Raw genomic sequence first — 25274 nt, 5'->3', positions numbered from 1 at the left:
CAGAAAACAGGAAATGATCCTGAAGCCAGTCCACCCATGGGGGATTTTGATTTGGGTTCTTTTTCCAGGCACCCCTTAACAAAAGGCCTCCAACATGATAACTGCCTGCCTGCAATTCACCTGTCTCAAAAATCCCCTTGGCTCTTTATTTTTTAAATTGGGAATGGAATATATGCAAAATAGATTGAACAGTAGCAATCAAAACCCACAGGCTAGAAGCATTTCCACCGTGCACAGGATTTATAAAGATCCCCTGTCTCCGGAAAGCTCTCGGAGCTCGAATGCTCAGCTCGGCTGGTGAGTCCCCTGCAGCAGCTGGAAGTGGCGCTATAAATAGATCGGGGCGGGAAGCGCCCTGTGGAGGGGGAGCGGGCGGGAGATTCCGGGCTCTCCCTCCGCCCGCCCCAGCGCGTCCTCGGCCGGGGGAAGCCGGCGCGGCGGCGGGCGCGTTAACCCCCTCCATGCCTCGCTGCTCCCTGCGACGTCGGGAGCGGGTGATGGCGAACAAGCTGGGGACGAGGGCCGGACGCGTTTCCAACCTCGCACCGGGAAAACCACCAGCTCTGATTTCTCTCGCGCCCCCTCTTTCCTCTGAAGCTCGGGTTAACGCCTGAAATGCACACACCTCAATGCACACACTTGCGCGGGTTTGTTCCATGTTTCATGTCTTAACAATTTTTTCCCCCTTGTGTTTAAGCGGCTCAAATCCAAACCTTAACATTAAAGCCACCCCCAAATTTGATTTTGGGGCTTATGTTGGCTTACACGTTTCAGCGCAGGGTTCCCCAATTACCCCCAAGGGACTGTACGCTGCTTAAGGACAGTACTTTCCTCGGGGGGGACTCCCGCGGAGACAGGGTGCGTGCGCGGTTTATTTTTGGCGCATGCATCCCGTCTGTAGCCTCAAGGTCGGCGATGCCCTGAGCATTGCCGGCCCCGCCGCCCGCGCTCCTGCTTGCCAGCCACGGACTCGGCTGGGAGGGAGTCCCCGGTCCCCGCAGGGCATCCAGTGAGCAGGTTCGGTGTGTTACCGCGCTCGGTGCTGAAGCCGGGACAGGCAAACGGGAGCCGAGGTCTCCCAGGGTGGACGCTGAGCGGCCGCCAGCGGGAGGCAGGGACCGGCTCCCCCCGCCGCGCCCCCGCCACGCGCCCGCGGGCTCTCCGGCGGTGCCCGGCGCCCAGGACCGGGGCGAAGGCCGGCGCCCGGCGCTCCCGCGGCGGCCGGCGGCCGCAGAACCCGACTTCCCGGGAGGCAGCTGGTTCCTGGCCGGGAGTCCTGCCCCTTCTCAAATGGAAACAGCTTTTCCCAGAGAACCTGCAGGAACCTCCGCGGCGTCTCGCTTGGGATTGGCCTCCTGGCGCATTTAACCAAGGCCGCACTTACCACTTGGAGGCATGAAGGCTCCCGATGGAGCGGGGCTCCTGGTGGCGGAACAAGGTAAGCTCGCGGACTGGAGTGACATTGACTGGGGGCCCCAGGTTTGACGGTGACCACCCTGCCCCAGGCGAGATGGGGAAATAAAGTCTGCCTCAGGCTTCCGCCCCCCCACCGCAGGCCTCCTCTGCCTTACCTGTCCCCGGCCCCCACGCAGACCTTAAAAACAAGAATTCCTCTGGGTGGCTCGTAGAGGGACTCCCCCTTCTGCGATTGTTTTGAGCATTTTTATGTTCAACACCGGAGGCCGGTGCCTCGGGCCACCTGACATTTCCTTTCAACCCCTCCATCCATTCTCCCCTGCCTGAACTCTCTGCTCTCCTCTTTCCTTACCCAGTACTTTTATTTCTTGGTCCTCACCATTTTAAATTCTCTTTTCCCTTCTTTGACAATATGAACCAAAATCGAGGGAGAGTGGGAGACTGCTGTGACTTTGTGTGTAATGTAATGCTGGAGTTACAGGGGGCATGGATTGATGTTTTATGAGTCATTTATTCATCAGGCAGTGTTGAACACTTACTCTGCTGCCTTCAACTTCTTCGTGTGTGCGGTGACCAGAACATTTGCTTGGAAATAGACTGTCTCTCCTCTGACTTTTTGCCAAAGGCCTTTCTACTTTCCTCGAGGCTGTGGGGACTGGCATCTACAAGACCAGGGGACGGAGGTTGTGGGGGAGCGGAGGAAGCTCATTAGGGGCAGACTAGTTCTGTGCCTTGTACTCTCAAAACGAAGGAGTAGTAAAAACATTAATCACACATTAATAATAAGTGACATTTATCCAGCACTTCGGTATGTTTGTGGCATCGTTCTAGAATTTGACAAGTATTAACTCATTTAAACCTCGTAACACCCCAATGAAGTAAGGACTACTATTATTTTATATGGGGTGGAACTCAGGAACAGATGATTTAAGTAATTTATTCATAACCACACAGGGGAGCTGCGATTGGAACTCAGAGCACCTGACTCTAGAACACAACCATTAATCCTTTATATTTTTTGGTCATCATACATTCTTCCATCTGCACTGCGCTTGATACTGTTTCAGGCACTGGAGTTGGGGGAGTGAACAAAGCAACCAAGATCCTTGGAGCTTGTATTTTAGTTGAGGAAGAAAGACAATATGTCAGCAAACAAACTAGATAATATCAGGTAGTGGTTGATACCACAAAGAAAAGAAAACAGAGTAATATACCAGAGTGTGGGGTCCTCACAAGGAGACTGGTCAGAGAAGCTCTCTTTGTGGTGGGGACATGGGGCTGATACCTTGAAGCATTGGGAAGAGGGAAAGACACATAGCCAGTGAACGTGGGAAGTGGTTATCTATAGCAGTTATGGAAATGCAAAGGAAAGTCACATTGAAATACCCTTTGGTACCCACTGGTTGGCCCCAAATTTAAAAGTTTGACATTATTAGGTTGTTGAATAGGATGTGGATCTGCAGGACTGTCTAACATTGCTGGTGGGAGTAGGAATTGGTATGATATTGTTGCACAGAGGAATATTATACAGTCGTCAAAAATGAATAAAGTGACAGTGTGACTGGATTTCAGCAAAAATATTAAGAAAAAATTAAATCTCAAAGATTACATATTGCATGATAATCTTTTATGATATTAAAAAGTACTGAAATAAAAACCCATAACAACTTAGGAATATATATATATATATATATATATATATATATATATATATATACACACACACACACACACACACACACACACACACACACCCGTATTTATACATGTATATGCAATAAGACTATATAGGTAGGAAAGCTGGGGAATCATAGACATTAGATTTGTGTTTATAGTTACCTTAGATGGGGAGAAACCGGTGAGTATATAGAGACAAGTCAGTGGCAAGGTCCCAGCTGTGTTTTGGCTGCTTGGGCTAGGTGTACTTTTTACATTATTTAAAATAACTAATTAATGAAATGTGACAGGGCATGCATGGACTAATGATGAGAGTATATGATGAACCAAATACTAAGACTAACCTATTCGGGTAGGAAAGGACACAAGGTAGACACCTGGGTCAGAGGGCAGGGAACTTGATATTCTTAAGAAACAGAAGGGTGCCCAGAGTAAGGGTGGGCCAACAGGTTGGAGAGGTAGGTCAACATAAAGAAGATCGGTTTTTAAGCAGGGAAATAAAATGACTGGTTGTAAGATTTTAAAAGGCCACCCTGGGTGCCGTGTAGGCAATAGACCATGGGGGGGGGGTGGTGGTTGGGACGACAGCTGGAAGGTCACTGCAGCAGTGCCGAGAAAGTGGTGGCAGGAGTGTGACTGTGGCCCTGCAGGTTATTTGCCGCATAGGGAGGCAGCCTGGGGGTCAAGTGGAGGTTGAAATCCGGTCCAAGCTCGGCCTGCTAGCAGCGTCCTGGGCAGGGCTGTGAGGTCCTGGAGGAAGGGTGCCTTTTTCAAATGAACAGTGCAGGCTGTGTAGGCCGGCAGCAGCCCAGTGGTGGATCAGGGCCTATGTCAGAGGTAGAAGGGACAGGACTTGTTGATGGAGTGTATAGAGAGGTTCGTAGGGAAAGAGAATCGAAGGGAACTCCTGGCTTTTTCACTGTGAGAATATTGATGCTCTTTACAGAGAAGAGGAGGAGCAGAGAAGGGAATGGATTACTGTGGACATACGAATTCTGAAATGCTTTAGAAAACCATGTAAGCATGTGGTATGAACTGGGTCTGAGTCTGAAGCTTTAGGGAGAATCGGGGGCAAAAAGCATAAGGGAACGATTAAGCCTGTAGATGGTATAATTCAAGTTCTGTGCTCCTTAGTTAGACTTTGAATTCCTTTGGGGCAGATAAATTTTATGTGTCTTTTTATCCCCAGCAAAGTGTAAAGTAAAATAGGCTATCAGTATATACAGGCCAAGTAGACAGCAGAAGGATGCATAAACTATACAGATGGAAATATCCTGGGGTCTGCCCCCTGCCAGCACCTATGGTTGAGGTTGCGTGGTTTTCAATCTCTCCTGAGGGCAAAGCAAGTCTAATGGTGGTGCCAACCCATTGGGAGGATGCGACCCAGGGGTCTTGGGGCCCGGGACACATGTAGGTATGGAGAGCTCTTCAAAGCAGCCAGAAATGACAAGGACAGAACACACACAGTGTCCAGGAGGGCCCCAAGGGCCGGAGAAGGAAGATGAGGGACACTGGGCTGGAAATAGGAACTCAGCCAAGCCTGCAGCCGGTCTTGCCAATGCAGGGACAGAGTGAATTTGGGAGGCGGCGGGAGGAGCCAGGGGCAGAACCAGAGGACCCCAGGCAGTTGGTACAGATGGAGTCATGAGGTTTGCTTTGAAGGCCAGGGGATCGCAGGCATATATGAGAATCCCCAGGAACTAGCTTGTGCTTGGTGGTCATGTGCCTGCCATCCCCAGCCCCACAGGCCTCAGGCTGTGCTGTCCTTTGTGCCATTTGGTACCACCTCTGCTAGGCCTCCCTGGCAGCACCTGCCTTCACAGCACCCTCCCAGTGCCAGGCCTGGGGCTGGCCCTGCCCTACTGCATCTGGGCCTGACAGGGTTCCCTCCTGTCACCATGTTTTCCCAGCCACCACCCTCTCATTGTGGTTCACGCCTCCCTGCTTGTCCCTTTCCTCATCTGTCCACCGGTGTATTCTAGTGCCAGCACCGAGCCCAGCTTGTGTGTGGCACGTGTGCAGGAATTGTCAAAGGCAGAGAGGCAGGCAGGAGGAGGAAGAATTCTTTGCCTGGCTGATCAAGATGAGACTATCGCCTTGTCTTAAAGAGCTCTTGTTTCGCAGACAGCTGAGTCCAGTATTGCTTGGGAATACATGATTTGGAATAAAGTTGACCAAGAGTTCAATTCTACTTAACCATGTGACCAAGGTTAGGTCACTTAATCTCAGAGGCTCCATGTCTTCCTCTGTAAAATGTGGTTAATGACAAAGCCCCTTGACGTGAAACTTTTTAGCACAGTGCCTGGCATATAACAAGGACACAAAGTTCAGCTATTATTATTTCCCAAGACATTTAATACTCCATGCATCGTTGGTTGACCAGCTTTAAGGAATGCTTCTCATTCTGAGAGTTTAGAGTTATCATTATCCAGAGGAACCCGTGCTCTGGCTGTGAGCAAGGAGCCATTTCTGGCAGATGGGGAACTATTCCTGGGCACATGGGCATCTGTGTTTCATTCCTCCCATCACTCCACATAGTATTCCACGGCACGTAATCTGCGGCCAGCAGGAGCCTGAATAACAGTGAGGATTCAGAATTTTTTCATTCGACATTCCGTAAACAGCGATTGACTGTCTCCCAGTGTAAATGGAGAAGCAGTGATGACTAAAACACAGTCTCTGCTTTCAAGGAAATCATGGTCTAGTTAGGGAGGCAGCTAAATAATCCCTCACCCCAGAGGATATGCATTCATGGGCTCACTTCTGGTGCACGACCCAGGACCCCAGGACCCCCGCCCAGCTCTGGGAAGAATGGTGCGAACATAGTAGTAGCGATGGCCCCTTGTATTTGCACATATGTTTACAGTGTACAAATCACGTTCACTTTGAATTATTTCATTTGATTTTCATAACAGCTATAGGGCTAGTAGAGATCACCGCTCTTATTTTATGAATGAAATCTAAGACTCCATTGAACAGATGCTTTTAAGGAAGGCAAACTGTCCTCAGTGAGACCCTGCCATGACCCGTCTTGCAGCTTCTTCCATTGTCCTTCCGTTGTTTTAATCAGGAGTCTGTGTAGCTTGCCACCCTTGTGGGGCTGGGGTTTAGTTTTGATTCCAAGTTTACTCTTTGCATGTGATGGCCAGGCTTAGTGCCCCTGTTGGGACCTTTGCTCTCTGTAGACTTAAACTGACCACTCATCCCGGTCAGGTGGTTTTATGGCACTGTTCTGCTCTCCAGGGCTCTATCTTGGTACTGGTCATGAGGCAAAGCCGGGGTGAGGGTTGTGATGCCCCTTAAGGGAGCAGAGAGAGACACTAGGTTGATGAGTTGTGCACAAGCACCAAGAGCATCTTTTTGTTTCTCAACTGTGCAACGCTTGGTCAGTCAGTCATACTGCTGGGTGTTTCTCCTGACTGGGGACAGAACACAGGAGTCACTTCAGCCTCATGAAAAGTGGAGTACCTTACTTACTCTTTCTCAGAGATGTTTTAACTGCAGCTGGTCATTTATGAAACACTTAGGAGATTCTACACAGGATATGCCAGTAATTAAAATCTGTTTATGGTTATTTGCAAAAGGAATATGCTGTCTCTTTTTTCTTTTTGAAAATTTAGCTGGGGAAAGCAAAGCTCGCAGACTAATTTGTCATGTGATTATACCCAGGGAAAGTGAATTTGTTGCTGAGAACATGTGTTTTTCAAATCTACTTCTATATTTTTTTTATCTTTGCGAAATATATTAGCATAGGAGTTTTGCTGCCACAGAACGTCTGGGTGGGGCCGTTAGACACCTCCTGCCAGACCTGCAGTGCAGCGGTTTTGGTGTAGCAGATGAGACATACAGAAGGAGCAGCCTCTTTCCCCAGATCTTTAGCCTGACCACAATAACTAATTATAATATCTTATGGGGGGAAATTGGTTAACTGGTCATTTTCTTTGTATTTAAATATGAAGTTTGTGAAACACAAGGGAAATAAAAGCTGTCATTTATCAAAGGTGAGTTTAGAAAAGGCCTTTTAAAATTCCATTTGTTTCAGTACATTAGGGATCAAGTTATATGTTAATTGGCTGGTAAAGAAATCCTACTAAAACTTTTTATCTGTTTGCAGGGAGAGTTGTCTGAATTAGCAAAAAACCTTAATTACAGCATGTGTGTGTGTGTGTGTGTGTGAATGTTTTAAGAAGTATCTTTGATGTACTTTCAATTCATTTAGTAGTAGTTCTAACAAAGTGTTTTGCATGAGAATCTCTTCTTTCATGTACAAATATGACTCATATGTAATTCACATCTGTTGACTATAAACAGTTAAGTCCTTAAAAGAAAATCTGTTTTTGTTTTAAGGTGGTTAAAATTTTAGGGTATTAATTTGCTTGGCAGAATTCTTCATTATGCCCAGGTAAACCTCAGCCTAAGACAGTTCAAAAGAGCATGATTTCTAGAAACCTGATTTTTACTATTAATTCAAATTGAAAACGAAGCCTCCAGTCACAGATAAAGCTTGATTTTCTGCTTAACTTTAAGGGAGAAATTTTTTTCCTTCCAAATTGGAGAAAAATTTATTATCTGATTTGTATTGAGGACTTTGATGTGTTCTGGAAGAGACGGGCAGACAGTTCTGCTCTGCACATCCCTCCCTCCAGACTCCAGACTGTATGATGGATATAAATTTTCTTATACAGTCTTTCAGATAAACGACTGACAAAAAACTAAGTAAAAAAATGACGGTTATCATGTGTGTGTCAGAAGATGCTGGCTGCTTTGGTCGAGGCACCTCTGGCCAATTAGCATTAATTGCATCTTCCTTCTATGCTTTTTACATGTTTATTGCAAAACAGAAATCTGATTTTGCCTTATGCGGAATGGTAGAGGTAGATGAAGGGGAAAACATGGCAGGCCAGGTCAGTGCTTCTCAAATTCATGCTTTTTGAAACACAGATTCCTAGGCCTACTCCCAGAGATTATGATTTGGTGTTAGAATTTCTCCAGATTTCTGTTTGTAACAAGCTTTCAGCTGATGTGGAGCTGCAGGTCCATGGAACCCACTTCAGCCAGCAAGGGTCTGGGTCATTAATTTTGAGGATACTCAGGTGTTCACAAATGAGACTGTATTTCAGAAAGAAAACGCAGCAGCACATGACCACTCTAACTCAGGCAGGTAAGACAGTGCCAGGGGGACCCCCTGTTCAGTTTGATCCAAACTGTCCTGGCTTTAGCACTGCAAGTCTTGTGTCCCAGGAAGCCACTCAGTGCCACGCAAACTAGCAAGTTGGTCATCCTATGAGGCATGCTAGGCTGGCTTATCCTGGCAACATTATTATGCTTTGAAGTGATTGGTGTTGTGCTTAAATAGTAAACCCAAGACAAGCCACTGAACATACTGTGAAATGATGTGTGGTAACATGTGTAGGGAAAATGGAAGTTTCCATGGCCAGGATATTCACCTGACCTTAATCTGCCTGCCCAATGCACATGTGCAATGATATAATTGGCCTGCTCTGTGGGCGCATGCTTACATATGTGTTGGCGAGGAGCTTTTATTGTCTGTGTTGCTGTATAAAGACCACTGCCCAGTGCTTTGGACAGAGGTGGAGACAGATTGTGGACTTGCAGATGCAGACATGATTCTAGCACTCGACCTGCCACTGCAAGAATAAAGCTTGGTATAAGAATTTTTACCCCCAATGTTTCATTGTCATTATTCATTTTCACCAACTCCAGAGTGAACTTGTCTGGAGCTGAAATCCTCAGGTGCTACATTTGGCATAGTTGGCAGGATTTACTGAAGACTGAGAAAATGAAAGTAGCTTTCCTCATGGGAAGGGTACTATAGCAGGCTGACCCTGTGGATGGGGAAATAGTGCACTATGCCACTATGGGTGAGGAGATACTTGGGTGTCACCCAATGGGTCTACGGTCTGAGGTGGCTTTCCTCCTAGAGGAGTGAGCTCCTCCCCAGGACTGGGGGAAAGTGGGATGACACCTGAGGCAGTAGTGCAGGTCCTCTACGAGATAGGGAGCCTCAGGGGAACGGAGTGTCCACATGGCGGTGGGAGCTGTGGTTGGCTATTTCTTACATGTTAAAATAGGTCATAAAGAGAAATACGTACCACTGCGAGATGAACTAGAAGAGGCAGCATGAGAATGCAAGCTGCGAGGTGCTGTGGAGGAAGTAAAAAATTGTTGAAGATTGAGATGGCATCACTGTGGGGCATTGTGGAGAAGATAATCTGATCTGATCAGATAGACTCCTGTCTGGATCAGAGATGGGAAAACTGACTTCCCTGAAACTCATCCTCCCTTGCCGCAGCAACTGCAGAATGCACACCAGACCCCTTGTGCCCATTTCCTTCTCGAATGGCTAATGGCTGCCCTTTGAACTGTATGGTCCATTCAGGGTGACTTATCCATCTTCCCCTGCTAGATGGCAGACATATGCCAAGCTCCAACTAGGTGTTACAGGAGTTGGGCATGAAAAAGACCACTTTATAGCCCAGTAAATCATGGCCTGGATGAGGAGCTGTTTACCACAGAGATGAGGGATAAGGTTCTGCAAAAGCTCCCCTCTACCTCTTTGGGCCCCTAGTGGCATCTTGCCCCTCACTTAGGGCAGCCCGTAAATGTGGTTACCTGCACTGTGGCAGATTTGGGGGAGGCTGAAGTGATTGGGCATGGACAAGAGTACTGTCTGCTACTGAGAGGAAGAGTTTAATGTGCCCTGTGAAGTTCATGAGGACCCAGATGTGGGTTGATTTGATAAAGGCAAGAGCAGACAAAGAGAAATTGGATGGGAAGTCAAATAAAAATCTTACTGGAGCTGTGGCAACAATTGAAGCCAGAGCAGCAGTTACAGCCATTGGCTAAGGTCAGGACTGAGAAATGGAAGCCGGAGACAAAGCCATAAGTCTGGCCTGTGTGCCTGAAAGACATCCTGCTGGAGAGGGAGCTGACCTCACCTGGACCCTCGCAGGAAGCCAACTGGGTCATATGGTTTGACTGAGGAGAGGGTCGAGGTGCCCGCCCTGAGGGATCAGGTGGGGGTTAGAGGCCACATGTTGAAATGTCAGGTCATTGGTCCCAGTGAATGTACAACATGTCATGGCTCTGGTGAACACAGGAGCTGAATGCTCACTCATTTATGGCAGCCCTGATGAGTTTCCTGGGACTCTCACTGTTAAAAGGCTATCGAAGTCAAATGAGCCCAAATCCCATTGGGAATAGGCCGTATACCCCCGAAGGAGTATATACTGTGGTTATGTCTCCCATCCCTGAATATACTTTTGGATAGATGTCCTGCAGGGTCTAGGGTGACAGACCCCTGCAGGTGAGTTCAGGCTGAGGATACATGTAATTAAGGCAGTTCTGAGGGGACATGCTAAGCACTTGCCCATAGCTTTTTCTGTGCCTTGGGTGACTGATACCAAGCAATAAAAATTGCCTGGGGTGTATAAAGAAATTGGAGAAAAGCAAAGGAACTGGAGAGAGTGGGTATTATAAAGCCCACCCTCAGCCCTTTTAATTCCCCAGTGTGGCCAGTTAAAAAAGCTGGAGAGCTCCTTGCACATGACCAGGGATTCTAGAGAACTGAATAAAGTCTTACCCCATCTGCAAGCTGCTGTCCTCTCTATTGCAGCCCTCATGGATACTCCTGAGGGAGTCCTGAATAAGTGACATACCATTATGTTGTGGATCTTGCTAATAATGCCTTCTTTTCTATTGATACAGCACAGGAAAGTCAGGTATAGTTTGCCTTCACGTGGGAAGGACAGCAGTGGACTTTTACTGTCCTTCCACAGGGATGCCCCCACAGCCCCACCATCTGTCACAGGCTTGTAGCCCAGGACTTGGCAGCGTGTGAGAAACAGCCAGTGGTGCCTGCGGCTGTACCGTTATATTGATGATGTCATGCTCATGTCTGATTCTCTTTCAGATGTACAAGGTGCAGTACCTAGACTGCTGCAACATCTACAGGAGAAAGGATGGGCTGTGAACAGCACCAAGGTCAGGGACCTGGTTTGTCAGTCAAATTCTTGGGGGTCGTGTGGTCGGGTAAGACCAAGGTTATACCAGAAGCAGTCATTGATAAAGTCCAGGCCTTTCCTACTCCTACAACTGTAAGACTATTGCAAGAATTTTTGGGTCTTATAGGCTACTAGAGAGAGTTTATCCCACACTTGGCACACATTTGAAACCCTGATACCATTTGGTGGTATAAGGTGACTGGGGGATGAGACATGTGCACCTACCTTTACTGCTGCAAAATGGCCATTAAAGGGTGTGCAGGCCCTGAGTGTGATGGATGCATCAGGTCCTGTGATGTCCACATAACTGAAGATAGTTATGGCTGGGGTCTCTGTCAGTGGCTTGAATGAACTTGCCGAACTATTGGATTCTGGTCACAGTTCTGGAAAAGAGCAGAGGTACAGTACACCTTAATAGGGAAACAACTGGCTGCCATACACCACACCTTGCTGGCTATGGTGCTCATTACTGGAGCAGCCCTGATACAGGTTAGAACCACCTATCCAATCACAGGGTGGTTATGAGACCAGACCCAAAAGCTGTGGAATGGTGTGGCACAAATGCCTACACTGGCCAAGTGAGGTGCATACCTGCAGCAGCATAGCGCCTTTTCTGCTAGTCCCTTGGGTGGAGAACTCCAGCATTTACTGGGGCCAGTGACATATACCAGTGAAAAGCAGCAAGAATTTTCTTTAGAGTCATTAGTTGCAGAGAGCCCCCATACCTGAAGATGCGTGGTACACAGACGGCCCCAGCTGTGGGCAGCCCCTCACAATGGAGGGCAATAGCTTTCCATCCTAAGACTGACAATATGGATGGAAGATGGTGAGGGGAAGATCAGTCAATGGGCAGAGTTGTGGGCAGTGTTCACCCAGGAGCCCTCCCCAGTAACTGTCTACACTGGCAGCTGGGCCATCTATGGAGACTTGACTCTGTGGCAACTGACACAGTACCATGTGAGCTGATAAGTTGGTCACCAACTCCTTTGGGGCAAGAGTGTAGCAAGACTTAATGGGCCTGTGGTCAGACTAAAACAGTTACAGTGTATCATATAACAGGTCATTTGCCACTAGCATCTGCAGGAAATGATGAAGCAGATGAATTGGTCCAGGTATGGTGGCTAGAAGGAAAGCCTGCCTCTGATGTGGCCCAATGGTTACATGAATGTTTGTTGCATGTGGGGCAGAAGACAATGTGGGCTGTAACCCATCAGTGGGGCCTGCCTTTAGCCTTTGAAGAAGTCAGCAGAGCCTGGCAGGTGTGTACTGTGTGCTTTAAAACGGACTTACCCTGAGTCCCACAGCAACCTGGGATGATAATTAAGGGGCCAACACCCTTCATCAGGTGGCAGACAGACTTTATTGGGCCTCTGCCCATATCAGAAGGGTATCGATATGTCATGACTGTTGTGGACACAGCTACTGGACTTCTGGTTGCACAGACCAGCAAATGACCAAAAGAGGCCTAGAGCATCTCTTTGCAGCCTGTGGCCAACTGCAGGTAATTGAGAATGATCAAGGCACCCATTTTACTGGACATGTAATACAAGAATGGGTGCAGCACTTAAGGATAAAGTGGAATTTTCATGTGCCATAGAACCCTACTGGGACAGGCATGATAGAGAGGTACAGTGGCTTGTTAAAATCTGTCCTGAAGTCAGACACTGTGGGGTTGGTCAGTGCATTTATGGGTATTGCCATGATATTTGAATGAGAAGCCCCCAAAGGGAGTATTGAGCCCCGTGGACATGCTGACTCACATTGCTCTCTCCCCTCTACAACTGCAAATACAAACCAAGGAGGAATTGCTGAAGCTGGGGTTTGGCCACCAGAATAATATCTTGCTGCCAGCACCAACTGCACTGAACCCTGGAGACTCTATTCAGTGGCCTTGGATTGTTCGACACGTGGACTGGCGATGGCTGACCCTCCTGGCACCTTGGGGTCAAGGCCTGGAAGCTGGCCTCCTGTGTGTTCCTGGAGTAATAGTAGAGTGGCCCCCATGGATCATGGTAGTGTACCCTGAATGGCCAGAAGGTAGGAGCATCTTACTTGGGAGTTTTTTTTTTATCTTTAAGGCCAGTGCAAGCACCTTGAACAGCACTGTACATAGACACCTCAGTAACCCCACAGGGAGAGCAGTAAAGGTACCGTATACTAGACCCGGACGGAGCCCCTTTCTGCCAGTCCTTCACAGGACCACCCCCCTGCATGCATCCTACCTGATGGACAAGATTTGCCTATGTTGGTGGCATGAAAACATGTGTCCTATTGCCCTTAAGGTTAATCTCCTCCAGTGTCTCCATGGATTGTGCACACACCCTACAAAAAACTGCCAACACATGGGGTTGCTGGGTGTGCACAGAGCAGTTCTGTTACCTGCCTCCCATGGAAAGTGTGAGTCATGAACTCATGTGAGTAGAACTAGTTTGAATACAGCTGGAATGACCACTTGGTGGCAATTGACCTCAGTCTTGAAGATGACTACTGTTACATCTGTTGTTACGTGTCTGTTGTGTCCTCTGTTGCTGTTGTGGAATCTGGTTACAATGTTCCAGCTTTCTCGCACAGGGACCATCCTAGAAGATTGAGGACATGTAGATTGTGAGGTGAGAATCCTGGAGGGGTGGAGTATAGGGAAAATGGAAGTTCCGATGGCCGGGATGCTCACTTAACCCTAATCTACTTGCCCACTGTGCAAGTGGGATGATGTAACTGGCCTACTGCATAGGCTCATTCATGTGTTGGCCATGAGCCATTATTGTCTGTGTTGCTATATAAAGACCTCTGCCCCTGTGCTCTGCATGGAGGCGGAGGCAGAGGCATATTTTGATTGTGGACTTGCTGGATGTAGACGTGATTCTAGCACTCGACCTGCCACTATGAGAATAACCTTTACCCACAACATTCAGTTGTCATTATTCGGTGTCAACAAATACAGAGTGAACTTGCCTGGGGCTGAAATCCTCTGGCGCTGTGTGTAAGTGAGGACTGCCAGTTGGAACCTTCAGCTTTTCTAAAGCTTTTCTCAGAAGTTGTGGTAGATCAGGCATTGCTAAACTTACCTGCATGTAGGAATCACCTGGGAAGCTTCTAGAAAAGAAGCTGATGCCTAAAGTCTATACCATACATCACCTCTGTCCCCCATTGTGAGTTACTTGGTTTAGGGTGTGGCCTGGGTGCTTGTAGCTTTCAAAGGTCCCCAGATTATTCCATTCTGCAGATGAGTCTGGAATCCCCCAGGTAGATAAGCTCCAAAGATTGCAGCCCTAAATACCTCCATCTTTCTGCCCTCATGTGGTTTAAAACAACAGGTGGTATCTGTTTCCTGTTAATTGTGTCATGCTGCCTTTCTGAGTTGTTTTGTACATAAGAATTAATGCAAATGAGTTCTGAGGCTTGAGTCCAGGCTGAAGGGGACTGGTAGCTTTTGTTTCCTTTTTCCGGGAATCCAGCCTCCATGGGTGAGGTCTTACCCCTGAGTCCACACTGCCATGAGCAAATGCCAGCTGCTTCTGAAGAGCAAGCCACCACATTGGAGGAGCAGCGGGGCCTTTCGTGGACCTTCTGGTCCAGCTCAGCCCAGCTAACAGCTGAATTTGGCCAAATGAGGGACCCCAGCTGGTGCCACCAGGATCAGAACTATGCAGGCAAGCCTCCTCATCTTTGCCTTAAATCATTTCATTGTGCGTGGTTTGTTATGAAACAATATATAGCTGGAACACAAGTGTATTCCTTGCACTTGTTGGCAAGTTATTTATAATAACTGTATAAAGTAGGAAGTTCAGATTATCTTGTATAAGTAAGGAATGATTTATTTGTCATCTCCAGATCAAAGTGCAAAGCAAAATCAAACCCATATTAGAAGGGAATATTAGAAGGGAAAATTGTTACTAATTAAAAAAAATGATTAGTGATAACGAGCAATGCGATTTTGCCATTGTTGACACAGTAGCTTCAATGGTGCCCCCTCATGTATCCTCTAGAAAGCAGAGCCCAAGGCAGTGCTTAGAGTGCTATCCATTTGCTTGGGGTGTGCAAACCAAACCAAAACCCCAAAGAGTACAAGGCAGGAAAAAAAATGCGTTGTGATGTTTCGTAGTGCCAGGTATCACCACACTAGCTGAGGGGACACACACTATGTCACCCCACGTGCATGTTCCCTTCGCCTTTGGGGCTTCTCCAGAAGGGTTGCAAGGAGAAATGATCCCTTGGGGTAGCTAATGGGAGAGAAAAAGAGAGGAACTTAGCTTCCCAGCTGCCCAGGTTTCATTTCTTGTTGATTTTGCACCATTGGAGGCGAACTCCACCTGCTCCTGGCTCTCAGGACTGCTTGGGAATCCAGGCACCATGCCCCACACTGCAGCGTTCTTCCCAAGTCCAAAAGTGGTGGGACTTGTGTGTGGGTGAGGTGCTCATCCCGTGAGACAGAGAGGAGGGCAAGGTTGAGGGGATCTGAGAAGGTGCATAATGTTTTTGGGGTGTTTTGGTTTAACTGCTCATTGGTTTTTTTTTTTGATTATTCATTTGATTTTTATACTTGATTTATATGTGAATCCCACATTTCTCCCTTATTTTTTTTTTAAACAAAATGTTGAAGTGGTAGGTAGATGCAAAATACAGATAGAAAGCATAATTTAGTGCTGTAAGAGGGCAAGTGTAGATGATCAGGTGTGTGCCTATAGACTAAGTGTTAGTGTTAATCCAAGCTAGATAAGGGCAACAAAACATCCACGGATGCAGAAGATTTCTCTCAAAACAGGGGGGGTGAGGTTCTAAGCCTCACCTCTATTGATCCTCAATTTCTCACCTGATGGCCCCCCTGCGACTGTGCCTGTCTTAGGTTGTTCCTCCCTTGAGGAATCTTACCGTCTCTGGCTAACCAGCCTTCTTCCGGGGCCATACAGGGAAATGTAAAGTTGGTAAGTGAGAGAGAAGCAATATTCTTTGAAATGCTCATTGGGTTTTCCCATAACAAAGACCATGAGTTATCTTACTCAGATACCGTTTTTGCAAACAACTTTCTGAGGCTGAGAAGACCCACTACTACAGATTCCCACTCTGCTTTTAGCCATATGCTCAGTATCATTTCCAACAGGAATGGGCTGTTTGTCTTGACTGGTCTTTTTCCTTCCTGTCAACCTATCCAAGACAGCACTCTTGCTGGACATTTGCAAAAGTGGTTGTAGGCAACTCTGCTTGCATCGCCCCCTCCAAGGATTTGGTTCTTTTTTTACCACTTTGCAGAGCCAAGTCTTTATATTTCCGGGATAGAAGGGAGTGTGCGTGTTTTATAGCCTTGAGAGAAGCAGGACACCTGTGAGCTGTCATTTCAGAACATCTGTCCTTTCTGATGAACCATTAACTTTTTTCCTAGCCAGGCCTTTTCTTTGCAACAGGGGAAGAGATTTTGAGTGTATACATTATGACATGTTTCATTATTTCATGAGGCTGGCTGGATCTTAAATGTCAATAGCTTTATGTGTTTGATATCATTACATTTTGCAACCTGGTCCCATCCTGACTATAGGGACCATGATATAACAGAATCAAAAGTCTTTTGAACCCATTGAAGGTTTTATTGTTCAGTGCATAATTTTTCTGGAAAAAAATGTTTCCACTGGTTTCTCAGCAATTTGCTGATGAGATTTTTTCTTGTGATTAAGTATAGATGTGGTGAAGGTCAAACTAACTTCAGAAAGGCAGCCAAAAAGAAGTTTGTCTGTAATTAAAATCTGTAAAGTTAATCTGGCCATTGCTTTTCCCGTCTACAGGTAACCTCCCTTCTTTTTTCTCATGACTTAGGTGATTGATGTTTAGCATCAACCTTTCTTTCCTAGTTGGGGCCCCTAGATTGGGCTTCCTCTGAGTTTTATAGAAATATTCCTAAGTAGTAATCATGGAAAGACTCTTATGAGCAATATACAAAGATTTGTAAAGCGCTTGGTGCCTTTGTTTTCTCCCCATGTTGCAGCATGTGCATGGTCTTTGGATGAAAAGAATTCTAAGCCTGTGGTGGTGGTGTTCCCTAGTGACAGTTATTCCGTTCGTCTTATTCTCAAATGAGGGAGATTTGGCATGATGTTAATGCACAGCTGGTCTGCTCCCCGTAAGGATGGGTTTTCTAAATGAAAATACAGAGGTATTGTCAGGTAGGAACAACTAAATCCAGGATTTAAGCAATCAGTGAAGAACTCTCGCTTTTTCTTTCTGTCACTCTAACTCTTGGTTCTACTTCCATCTGGTACAGCTTTGTTCTTAGTCATGCTTTTTCTCTTGTGGCTTCATGACATGCACAAACAGATTTAAGCTTTACCTCTAAAGCTTAGTTTTGTTTTAAGAAAAATCTAGGATGAAGTTTAAATGGATAGGCCATGTTCAGATTTGGGAGGAATCTGAGGGTAGAAGAGGGGTTATTACCCAGCGCAAGTTCGAGGTGCTATACCAGAAAAATGGAAAAGGATGCCAGGATGGTGAAAATAATGAATACTCACTACTGTGGGAAAGGGGCTCACTACCTCCTAGTGAAGAGACAACAGCTTTGAGAACTCACATGCCTAATTTTGTCAGTTATCTGAAAAAGGACCCAACTTTCAGCAGACTCACATTAACTGAACCCAGAAGTCTGATGTAAAAAACCCAGTGCCATTCTATCGGTTCTTGATGAGGACATTCAAACAACCTTAAATGCCACTGTTGACAGAACAGTCCGTTTTCTCTCCTTTGGCAATTCACGGGGAAAGCCAATATTGAATTTTCTAAATGGGTCAGAATAAGAGAAGACAGTGTAATGTTCCATAGGAGGATCTGTCCCAGGAACCAGAGGATTGAGATTCGTAGGGACAGAGGAATCTCATTGCTTCTGGACTGTATGTGGAGAATCTGTGTGAAATTTTGATGCTTTGGACTTCTTTTTTGGCCGGTATTTATCAGAGCGTGGCCCCAATCAACTGCATTAGAATCACCAGGGAACTTGATAAATGCAGCTTTCTGATCTCACCCCGACCTGCTGCATTGAAATTGGTGAAATGAATCTATACTTTGAACAAACTCTCCTGGATTTTGTCTCTAGAATAAGAGTTACTCCTCTGAATTGTTCAAACCCTTCTGTTCACTCAGTTTTTATTCTAACAAGATATAAATGATTAAATTTCTACTTAATAAGTTATGAAACATTTTGGCTTCAGTATAGTTCAGTTCAAGGTATTTTTAGATTCATTTTAATTATAAAATTCTGATTAGAAAGCAATAGTATAGAAAGTTGGGGAAGAATGGAAAAATATAATAAGGGGTTTAGTATAATCATCTGTAATTTCATTACTATTTGTTGTTTTTCTCTTTTGTGTGGGGATCCATACTTTCCTCCTCCCACACGGGGCCTGGATATATTATATATAGAATTTGATTCCTGCTTTATTACTCCAGTTATTTTGAGAGCATCTTCCCATGTCATTAGTCTTCACTTGCCTGATATTAAAGGATATTCTTAAAATTTCCATATATTATTTGCAGACATAATTTTACTCCTACAATTCATTAATCATAGACATTGTGTGTGGTTTTCACAAGTGTGGAAGAAGGAGATGTTGTGTTTTACTTTAAAATTAAACAGATAGACTCCCATATTTATTTGACAAATACAGACCAATTTTTTTCCAGGAGGGAGATTTTTGGATATGTTTTTAATAAGGGACTATTATAATGAAGTCACCGAAGTCGTGGTTAATGGTTAAGTGCCACAAGATTGGTTAAGTACACGTAACCTCTGGTTAGGGAAGTTGTTCTACAAGATAATGTGGAAAAATTAATATTTACATGAAATATTCTAATGGGTGTATTTTCCAAAACAAATGTGCTTAGCCTCAAGGTCAATCATACTTGGAAGAGAATTGTTAAAAAAAATTCTAAATATTACGTGAAAGATTTTGCCCCTTTTAGAAGACAGACTTGGCCAGAAACTCAATTTCAAGTTTATAAGATATACAAGAAATAATGATTTCACAGAAAATTTACTGCCACATAAAAATGTTATGGCTACACGTGGCCTGTGGTCATACCAGACCCTATTGATTCACTAGTCCAAGTCAGCTTAGCCCTGTCCACACCCTGGGCCTCAGAGTCCAGCCAGAGCTGCCAGTGACCTTTTACACTGAGTTCCATGGGGGAAAGCCCAGGCAGGTGTCAGTTCTGCTGGCATGCATTTCAGCACCCCCTGACAAGGGAAAACTTCAGAGGCTCTGCTGTTGGAGGGGCCAGGTAACAATCCAGATTGTGGGGGGATTGATGCATCATGGAATGGACTTTGACTAAAGAGATAGGGCAGCCAGAGCTTGCTGATAAATGGCTTGCCTTTCTTCTGCTACCTGCAGACTATTGCGAGAGCAGGAGTTGACACAGAAGACTGTAGCCAGCTTTGCCTGCAGTGAAGCTGCATACACTGCCTGGTACATTCCTGCCTCACTCTGGCTTCCCTGAGATTACATCCCACTCCTAGCGCTCCCACTCAAAAAATGAGCATGCAGCCCATTGTCTCCAGGATTTTTGTGGGAGTGGATAAGCTAGTGATGTGCCTTCTCAAAAGCATTTGTGCTAACATCTCTCTAGTTTTTAAGATTAAGTACTGTTGAAGATTAAATGCTTTCAACTGTAGATTTCTAACACTTTTAAACTACTTAACGGGGGTTCGTCACAATTTGTTTCTTGCTAATAGGATTCTGAGGCCAGCCTTATTTTCCTTTTCTCTAAATTCTTGTTGGTCTCTGCCTTGTCACCAGCAACAAAATTTTCCTGTTATAGGGTGAAAGTCTGAAAATCAGTGAACATTGTTCTGGATCGCAAGTTGCCTGCCTCTGACTCCCCAGTCTTGCCTCTAGCTGTCTTCAAGTGCCTTTTGACCATGGACTGCTCTCCGCAGTGGGGCCACCCACCTTTCCCTTACCAGGCATGATGGACTCCACTCCCACCTCAATTGTTATTCCCTCACCACTTAATCCTGGCTGAAGGTCAGGTCAGAGGTACAGCAAAGGGAATGCAAGTGGTTAGACATGTCCCCAGGTGCATGGTGTGCCACAAGGATACCAGCAGAGAAGGTTTTTTATTGCAAGTTTATGCTAAATACCTAGATTTTTTGAAAGTTTGATTTATTGAAAGTATGCATACATCCTGCTCTTCCCATTTATTTTTTGAGTGAATTTTGGGGAAACAACTCAGACATTTTACATTGTACCCAGATGCCTTTTATTCACTGTGTCACTGCTACATTTTGTAGAAAAGCAATCTGATTAGGATCCACTTCCTTAATAGAGTGCTTATCCACCCCTTCTTCTCTATCACCCTCCTGCTTTGACAGCTGAGGCTATCATTGTGTCACCCTGGACTCCAGCAGTTATCTCCTAACTCGTCTTACTGCTGGTCTCACCAGCTGCCCATCTCTGGGACACAATGCCACCAAAACCGTCTTTTGAAATGGAAATCTGGCCACGCACTCTCTTGTTTCAACCTAACGGGTGTTCCATTGACTCCTGTCCCAGGATGGGATACAGGGCCCTCCCAGGTTCCTTTCTGCTGCTCCCCAGCATTTTCTTTGATTGTTGAACTGCCATGTTTTTCAAGTTTCAGCTGTAATTCATGTCTTAATATTTTCCAATGAGAGCTGTGCCTTCACCAAAGCTATTCTTTTTCTTATTTTCCTCCATTCCGGTAATGCCACTATTCTGTCAAGGTAATCTAAGCATCTTCTCCTTTGAGAAGTTTTCCTAGGCTGCCAATTACAGAGGCCAGTTAGCTGTAAGGTGGGACCTCCCAGAGTTAACGTAGTGCATTTCCCACAGACCAGGGTCTGGTCCTTGTTTGCAGGTCCAGAAACCAGTATTTTGCCAGTGTCCTCAGCAATGATCAAGATCCTCAGAACTGGTGCCAACTAGTCAAACTCACAGAGAAAGCTTTCAACCCTGATGATAATTTGTCAGTTCAGTTTGTCAGTTATAACTACACAGGAGTCTGATATGCTACTTCTGTCAGCATATTTACATGTAGAATTGTGGAAGTAGTACTTTTTATTACTGAGGAGTATGAAGAATTAATGCCCTCTTCTAGATTCCAGTCATTTATACAGAAGGTAACTACATTTTCCAAGTTCAAAGAGCCAGTTGATGGGACATCCAGGATTAGAACCCAGGCAGTCTGGCTCCAAAATCCATGTCTTTACCATCTGTCCTAAATAGTTTCTTAAATAGAGTACTTTTTTTTTTTAACATGAGCTTCATGCAAAGTAATGATTATTGTGACATCAAAGGGTTTGGTGCCCTACCCATATATATATGCATGTGTGTTGCACATATCATATATGTAAAGATAATTCGCTGTAAACAGCAGACTGTAGTCTAGCTAATTTAAAGGAAGAACTGCTATTAAAGGATGTTAGAAAGCTCCTGAAATCCCTGGAATTCCCAGGGAATCAGCCTCAGGAACAATAACTCAGAAATGCTGGCACTAAGAAGCACACAGCCAGGAGAAATACCCTCTTTATTTAGGGGTATTTAGCAGGAACACCATTGCTCCAGCACAGCTGCCCTAAAAGGACCTTCACTGCCCCGATCTGGTCAGAAAATTAGTACTCGCACTGTGGGCTGCCAGATCACATTGTTCATTCCACATTGAATTTTGTGCAGGTGTGTTTGAGAAAACTTAGGTCCCGTGCCTGCACTATTCTTGGGGGGCTTTCTAGGGAGAAGACGGCCACTCTCAGGCTCCTGAAATAGGGGCTAAGTCAACAAACAGTGTCTGACACACACATTAAAAAAAATACACTGAAGTTCAGTGGTATACTTCCTGAAATCTTAGGTACAGAGTATGTGTGTCCTGTTTGGCTTTGTCAGCCTCTCCGGTGCTGACATTACCGCTGTGCTTCTCACTGAGTTAGAGCATCTTCCCTGGGTGGCGCCGGAAGGACACTCTCAGGTTCCTCTTAGATTCACACTCGTGGGTTACTGTACGCGGTAGACTGTTTGGTGCTGAAGCATGTGGACTTCTGGAGCCAGACTGCTTGGGTGCCAATCTGGGATCTACCATTGGCTGGCTCTTTGAACTTGGGAAGTGTAACTTCCCCTTGCCTCAGTTTACTCATCTGTGTCACAGGGGTAATAGTGCCTACCTCATAGGATAGCAACAAAGATCAATAAGTTAATATTTTTAAAGTATTTAGAACAGTACATAAAGGTAGGTGCTGTATAAATGGTTGTTAAAAAAATTACACGCTGCTAATCATGTCGACGTTCAGACAATTACAGCAGTTTTTGTCCTGTCGGCTGTCCAGACAACGCATTCTGGTGATCGTTCATTCACAGTGATTTTTCTCTGGTCTCTCCAGAGCGAACAGGAGGCAGCTCCTACAGTTTATATGGATCGGCCCTCTGATAGATCATTGTGAAAAATAAAAAATCCAGGACTGTTGTAGTAAGTCCCCTCTGCCAGTGTCTTCGTCCTGTTCTCTTTTGTGCCCTGGGTGGCTCTTATCTCACTGGAATATTCCCAGCAGTTGTGTCACAGAGACTTGGTCTGAGGAGTACAGCATTCTCTCTGCTGCAGACCCAAGGATGAGCATGTGGGGTGCCTTGAACTGGCTTGATTGTGTTGCCACTTCCCTTCAAAAATTTCTTTACCTTTGAGTAACTTCTTATATCTCTATCATATTGATCTATTCAGTCTCTCCCTGTAAATCTCCTTTTCAGTCTTCATCCCAATTGTTCAGTTAGTATAGCCTTCATCGATGGTTCCTTGTTCGTATTATTGCTTTTATAACTTAATGTTCTAATAACCTTTGTAGAATCTAGTTCGGTGTGGATTCAAAAGGACTGTTACCATTTACAGTTCCACAAGCCTTTATAACACCCACCAAAGTTTCTGCCTGTCTTTCCTTCCTCCCTCCCCACTTCCGCCGTCTCCTCACTGCAAAATAAAAAAGTGTCAGCTGAATGTCACACTTAAGACACTTCACTACGTACTTTTGTCTTTGGGATGCCTTGAAAGCTGGTCTCAGTTCTACTCATCATTCTGAGTTGTTAAGGTCTCTTGTGAGAACAGACATGTTCCATCAAAACCTCTCTCACCATTTAAAATGAAATGTCTTCAGTGGAGTTAATCTCTCATGAATTTTAAAAGCTGGGGTATATGTGAGGGGGATTGGAAGGGGCAGATCTTTCAGGTAAACTTTTAAAATGAAAACCTCCACAAGGAGATAAATACCATTTGTTACAATGAAAAACAGCAACAAAAAATCCCTGCAATTTATGCAGTTAAAATAGAGGAAAATCTCTAAGGAGAGCATTTGAAAGGATAGATGGATTAGGGGCCAAAAGGGGACTTTATTTCAAATTTGTTGAGGACCAGGCTTTGTGGATTTTTAAAGAGAAGCATTAGGGGCATTTACACTGGCCCACGTTTTCAGCCCCTTGTCGCATTGCTCCAGCCCTGCGTAGGGAAGCAAAGTTCCTTCAAAGTGTTATCTAAGTGAGAGGCTGGCACGGTGTATGAGGAAATTGATTCAGAATCTTTTTTCAACTGCCCAAAGAAATTAATGTCCTCAGAAGGAGCTTGAGGACACTGTCAGAATTAAAAATAACTTGGTGACAGTTTAACAATAGAAAGAAAAAGGTCACTTCTAAACCTTCTTCAGAGGAGACAGACTTTAAGGAAATTAAAAGCAATCCATCGGAGGCTGTTTAAAATGTGAAATTTACCATAATTTTGAAAAGGAATGAAATTTCTTGAACTGTATTCTTTGCAAAATTTCCTGGTTGACATTTCACTGAACGATGGGATACAAAAAAGCAGGCTTTTGTCTTTCCTCCATCTCTCCCTCCTTCCTCTAGTATATCTAAACCCTTAGTGCCTAGTACACAGTTAATTGGTAAAGAAACATAAATTAAATGAGTGACCCTTGACACTGGTATAATGCTCAGCTTAATTACCAAACACAGATTGGTGATTGGAAGAACTGATGAATATTTCATAAGCATGTACTTCAGAGAGTTAAAAATTCTAACTGACTATGATTACTCATCCTTTTCTTAAAGAGAGTGATTTGCCTGAAGGCATGAACGCAGAGGGTTGGATTTTGGAAAGGCCAGAATAATGTGAGATACAGAAGCAAACCATCCCTGCGGAATTCCTTACATTTGCATTTCCATGTATAACTTTGGATGGAGTCCTAAAGGTTAAGCGAGGTGAATGATTTGCACAAAGTTTTCCAATTCCTCTTTGATCTGCAGGCTCAACACATTTCAGTTCTCATTGAAACTTTACCATAAAATATGCTGCTGAGTAAAATGCAAGAATAATTTCACCTATTTACTTGGCAATATGAATCGGGGAAGAAAAATAAGGTCACGCTGACAGGCACAGATCTGTATTTCTCTGGGTAATGGGTTGCGTGAATGGCCACACATTCTTTTCTCCTTCCACTTAGACACATAGAATGTGACATTATAAATCCTCTTGTCAAGAGGTAGAGTGTGTGTCCTTACCCCTTAAATCTGGGTTGGCTTACTTTAGCCAATGGGGACATTGGCACACGTGCCTCGGCAGTCTTGACAAAGGGTTGCACTCTGGCTTGTCTGCTGCTCTGGGGACCCACATCCTGGTTCTACGTGAAGCAGCCTAAACTAGCTTACTGTATGAAGAAAGGACACACAGCCCAGCTGACAGCAGAAGCCCAGCCACTTGGCTCACCATGGGTGCATGATTGAGCTCGTGTGGGACAAGCAGAAGAACCATCCTGCTGAGCCGAGCTCCAACTGTGAGCTGGATAAATAGTTGTTTGGAGCCACTAGGTTTGAAATGGTTTGTGATGTGGCAAGAGGTTACAGTATACCCTGGTGTTGCCATGCAGGAGTCCTACCTTTTCTTAAATATTTAAATCGTCCTCAATAATTCTGGGGCCCCCCTTGGATATAGTGGGTGTTCTCAGAGGTAGTACTGTGACTGCCATGCCCCACCTACAGTCCTCTTTGGTGCAGGTCCCTGAGCTGCTGGTATCTTTAGTGGTTGCTTGTGCCAAGGGGGCGCTCTGCTGCTGATTGTGTTGGAGATGACATCCATCCTGGCATCTGGCAGAGATGCCCACAGTGCAATGTACACTCCAGCTCATGTTGGCACTGC

General features: G+C 45.3%; 1 protein-coding gene across 3 annotated transcripts in view; it reads left to right on the top strand.

Annotated features, from left to right (window-relative positions):
- The first annotated feature begins 293 nt into the window (after positions 1-293).
- The window catches only part of KCNN2 (potassium calcium-activated channel subfamily N member 2), a 338557-nt gene continuing 313576 nt past the window's right edge, over positions 294-25274 (top strand). Inside the window, exon 1 of one of the 3 annotated variants that reach the window (XM_037020058.2) lies at positions 294-1438. The gene's annotated coding sequence lies outside the window, so the exon portion shown is untranslated. The remainder of the gene's footprint in view (positions 1439-25274) is intronic. The other 2 variants (XM_037020057.2, XM_073222173.1) reach the window with 2 other exon arrangements.

This window comes from Manis javanica, chromosome 14 (genome assembly GCF_040802235.1).
Source record: "Manis javanica isolate MJ-LG chromosome 14, MJ_LKY, whole genome shotgun sequence".
Taxonomy (NCBI): domain Eukaryota; kingdom Metazoa; phylum Chordata; class Mammalia; order Pholidota; family Manidae; genus Manis; species Manis javanica.
Note: the sequence above shows the minus strand (reverse complement) of the source record. Positions and strands in the feature narration are given on the sequence as shown.